We start from the raw sequence: 5,081 nt of genomic DNA, 5'->3' as shown, positions 1-5,081 counted from the left end.
CTGCCATACTGTTTGAGCACCGGACGTGATTGAGTAACATTGCACTCACTCTGCTAATTTTCTTTGGCTGCAGAAGAATCTATTGGCAGAAAAGAAAGAGGGTAGATATAGATTAGGTATTAGGAAGAAATTCTCTACTGTGAGGGTGGTGAGACACTGGAACAGGTTGCCCAGGGAAGTTGTGGATGCCCAGACCCTGGAAGTGTTCAAGGCCAGGCTGGATGGGGCTTTGAGCAACCTGGTCTACTGGGAGGTGTCCCTGCCCATGGCAGAGGCTTGAACTAGATGATCTCTAAGGTCCCTTCCAACTCTAACCTTTTCATGATTCTAAAAGAGCGGTTACATCAAATGTTTTTTGTAGAGGTGAGGTGTTATATTTTTTTTGACCCCTATGCAATCTCTGACATTCTGCCCAATTTCTGAATCGTAAATGTTCCTTTTCAGCTTATGGCCTTTTCGTCAAGAGGATGAGACACTCAGATTACTCTGAATGTACTAATTAATGTGTCATGATTAGACTTTTTCTCAGTGGCCTGGAAATCTTGAAGATCACCGATGCAGTTGCAGTGACAGAGTAGGGAGACTTGGCTGACGTGACGAGAGAGGCTATCCTTCAATATGTTCTGTAAGTCCACTGTAACTCCGCTGCCTTTGTAGAGCTGCTGTCAAAGGAAATCAGCATAACTGAATTTGGTCCATTCTCTTGATCCAAAGTGTTGCTACTATTTTGGTATTTTCACTTTTTTTTCCTCTGCTATCTTGAGGTGAAACCTGTATGTCCTTAAGCATAATAATGGGAAATAAATGGTAAATGTGTTTGTTTTCCTAGTAATGTAGAAGGTGCTACCATTTGGCAAATAAGCCTGAGAAATTTAGTATTTTGTTAGTGAAAAATACGAAAAAATAATAGATGAGCTCTCGGTTTGGTTTTGCTATTTTGTTTCCCAGTTAGTGCAGTTTATAATAGCATCGGAAAGAAGTGTTGGCCTTTCTTCTTTGAGGATGGGTACAATCTGTCTCACCCATAGGAAAATAATACATCCTCCACTATAAGTCTTCTGACCTACCCTGTGAAGTTTCCTATATCTGCAAGAAGTAGGAGTAACAGGATTAGAAACTTAAGACTGGTCTCATCATAAGTAGGATGATCTTCCCCACTCCCAGCACAGTCCCTGACAGCTCCCTCCCTAGAGAATTGCTCTTTTTCACTTTCTTCAGTGGTGTGTCATTCATTCAGCTAATTGGGCAGTTTTAACTAGGTCATTCAGCTCATTCTCTGGATCTGTCTGGCAAGAGCAGAGGTAGATGTAAGAGTGCAAACTGAAATATGTCTGATTCTGTTGGCTTTGGCCCTTGATTTATTGTCTGTTAATGCAGAATTGGGCTTCAGTTTCTGTCAAACCAAGCGCTGTAAGCCAGAGCCACACATGCGCAAGAGAAGTGTGTCAGAACCAATTGTGCAAATATTACCCATCTTTCAATGGTAACTCCTTCTTGGCATATCACATACTTATTGATTAAATAATTGATTAATGAAGAGAAACAGCTGTTCTTTGATCTAGAAATGCAATATGCTGTTGCCAAAGCAAGTAAGGTGCTGCTGAGGAAAGGGAAGCACTCTGCGATCTCTGGATAGCGCAACATAATACTGTCTACAATAACAGGATATTAATTAAAGATAAATGATGGTAGAATCATGGACAGCAACTGCTTAGTGGAAAAACTGTCTTTTCATGTTCTGATGAGATTCACTGATGAGCACTGATGAGGTTCAGAGTGATTTGCTGTGCTATGAATGAAGTGGCAAACTTGCATCTTGGACATCTGAGAAGGGCAGAGGCAGAAAGTTTTACCGCAGCAATGCAGACACAGCTAGATTTTCGTCTTGTATACAGAGGCTGCTTCTTGTACAAAGCAAGAAGGAGCATTGATAATAAAAGATGTAGTAATGTATTCCTTTGCCTTGACTTGGAGATCCTAGGAATCTCAAGTTGATAATTTAACAGCTTAATGATGTAAATAATGGTTAAACTAGCTTAAAAGTTAGGGGGTTGATCTGGTTCATGACATAAATATTTTTCCAAAAGATTTACTTAATTCAGCAGGATATATTAGTGTAGGTGAAGTCTTCCAACATAGAGAGCAGACAAATGTAAAACATGATTAAACCAGGTTCAAAATCAGCTTGGAAAACAACTCACGTAACTTCATAACAACATGCTAGATAAATCTTCAACACAGTAGTGAATGAGAACTGTAATCTAGAAACAAACGCTTGATTTAAGAGGAAAGTTGTCATAAACAAAAAAATCCTATACTCAATGGAAAGAGGAAGAACAGGAACCTTATTATAGGTCATGATAAATTCAGAACAGATGCTCAGCAGTCAATGATTAGTTAAATTCTGTTATTTTTTATTTCAGAGTTTTAAGGGAAGGGGTGCAATAAATATGTTTGTTATTAGTCCCTGGTGGCATACTTGGAATAAGAAGTTGTGCCCCAATGATCTTGCAATCTAGTTTAGGTAGTTTAAAAAGTATCACAAAGTGATGCAGGTCACACAACAAGCCTGTGGCAGAGTGAAAACTAGTAAAGGTCTCCCAAATACCACCCCAATGCAGACAACACAGTTTCATATTTGTTTTCCCACTATTGGCAGCAGGCATCCATGAGAACAAGACACTGTTAACAAAAAAGGGCACATGTCTTCGTGATTAGATCACCACCTTGGGAACAGAAAAGATAAAGGAAACGTATTCACCTCTAGATTTTATAAACTTACTCCTTTTTTCATATTATGTTAATAAAAGTCTTCTAATTAGAAATGCATTACAGAATCACACAGTCACAGAATGATAGGGGTTGGAAGGGACCTCTGGAGATCATCTAGTCCAACCCCCCTGCCAGAGCAGGGTCACCCAGAGCAGGTTGCACAGGAACGTGTCCAGGCGGGTTTGGAATGTCTCCAGAGACAGAGACTCCACCACCCCTCTGGGCAGCCTGTGCCACTGGTCTGTCACCCTCAAAGGAAAGAAGTTCCTTCTCATGTTTAGGTGGAACTTCCTGCGTTCAAGTTTGTGCCTGTTACGTCTTGTCCTGTTGCCAGGCACCACTGAAAAGAGCCTGGCCCCATCCTCCTGACACCCACCCTTTAAGTATTTATAAGCGTTGATAAAATCCCCCCTCAGTTGTCTTTTTTTCCAGACGAAAGAGATGCAAATCCTTCAGCCTTCTTTCATAAGAGAGGTGTTCGAGTCCCCTAATCATCTTGGTAGCCCTTTGCTGCACCCTCCCCAGCAGTTCCCTGTCCTTCTTGAACCGGGGAGCCCAGAACTGGACACAGTACTCCAGGTGTGGCCTCACCAGGGCAGTGTAGAGGGGGAGGATGGGGTCCCTCGACCTGCTGGCCACACTCTTCTTGATGCACCCCAGGATGCCATTGGCATCTTGGCCACAAGGGCACATTGCTGGCTCATGGTCATCCTGTTGTCCACCAGGACTCCCAGGTCTCTTTCCACAGAGCTGCTCTCCAGCAGGTCAGCCCCCAACCTGTCCTGGTGCATGGGGTTATTCCTCCCCAGGTGCAGCACCCGACACTTGCCCTTATTGAATTTCATAAAGTTCCTCTCTGCCCAGCTCTCCAGCCTGTCCAGGCCTCTCTGTATGGCGGCACAGCCTTCTGGTGTGTCAGCCACCCCTCCCAGCTTGGTGTCATCAGCAAACTTGCTGAGGGTGCACTCTATCTCTTCATTCAGGTCATTAATGAATATATTGAAGAGGACTGGACCCAGTACTGACCCCTGGGGAACACCACTCGTCACTGACCTCCAACTAGACTCTGTGCCCCTAAAAGTGAGCCCGTGTGCCATGGTACCGCCAGGTGATGCCATGACTCGGATTCGAACCGAGGTTGCTGCGGCCACAACGCAGAGTACTAACCACTATACGATCACGGCGTGCTACCGGGGCTCCAGGTATTACTTTTATCTCCCATTGAACTGGAACTATTTCAGGAAAAGAAATGAGCTGGCAATGGGAACGCAGAGTTAAAAAACAATGTTAAAGCCAATGGCTGTGTGAAGAGTAAGCAAATCAATTATTGCTAATGTTTCATGTCTTGATCTTTCGGATCTCTTCCTTTTTGTTGTTGTTGGGTTCTTTGAGTTTTTGTAGGATTTTTTGTGCTTTTTTTTTTTAAGCTTCCTGTTCCCACCTATCAGTTCTGCTCAGCAGCTTTAATATATTTAGCATTTCATTTCAAAGACTAGACTTGTACCTTCTGTGTCACTGTGCCTCCCCTGAGGGAGTCTGCCTTTCCCAGACTAAATGCAGACTCTTAGCTAGTGTCAGCTTCAGCATCACTAGCAGCTTTGACGGTCTCTGGTTTCCATCAGCTCCTGTAAGACTGCACTTCTTTCACCCGCAGGGTCAGTGGTGGCTCTAAAGGGTCATGGCTGCTGTGAAACCACTGACCAGCTGGCTCAGTGCCTGGGGACAGTGCTTTCTCCACAGGAGCTCTGACCTATGCTGTATGCTAATGTGAGAATGTGACAAAACTCTGGCTACTGATAATGAAAAGTTCATTTATATAATTGCCTAACTTAACATACTTTGTGTAGCTGTAAACCTGGATTTAACTTGGGATTCGTGGTCTTTGTCATATTGAAATTCAGCTTGTCTTAACTTACTGATGTGCTACATCTGACTATTATTAAGGGTGTACCTGTGTCAGTATTGGCAAGCTTGTGCTTTGGAGAGAAGGCGCTTAACAGTTAAAATGTTTAACTCTTTCTTATCTGAAGGCTTGCTTTAAAATCCTGGTTAGATGGCAAATGAATATAATCTTGACTGAACCCAGAATTTTGCTGTCTCATCTCATGTGTCTCTCACCAAGCAGTTCAAGGTCTCCTGCTGTTTGGACAGAGTTTGGCAGATATATGACCTGCACAATGAGTGTTTTTATAGGTCCTGTGCAAAGCTGGGTGTAGCAGTGGGGGGGAAGGAAGTAGGAGGCGGCAGAGCCTCCTGTCTTGTTACTTGCAATGCCGTCAATCCCATGAGTAAATTGACTCCAGCTTTCT

The 5,081-nt window shown here is 43.3% G+C and overlaps 1 non-coding gene across 1 annotated transcript; it reads right to left on the bottom strand.

The window, feature by feature from the left end:
• Positions 1-3,884: 3,884 nt before the first annotated feature.
• TRNAH-GUG (transfer RNA histidin (anticodon GUG)) lies at positions 3,885-3,956 on the bottom strand. Its single transcript has one exon. It is a non-coding gene; the product is annotated as a tRNA-His (tRNA).
• Between the last annotated feature and the right edge of the window lie 1,125 nt (positions 3,957-5,081).

The sequence above is a fragment of the Rissa tridactyla genome, chromosome 11, assembly GCF_028500815.1.
Source record: "Rissa tridactyla isolate bRisTri1 chromosome 11, bRisTri1.patW.cur.20221130, whole genome shotgun sequence".
Lineage (NCBI taxonomy): Eukaryota > Metazoa > Chordata > Aves > Charadriiformes > Laridae > Rissa > Rissa tridactyla.
The sequence above is the reverse complement of the archived record's forward strand: the minus strand, read 5'-3'. Positions and strand labels throughout refer to the sequence as shown.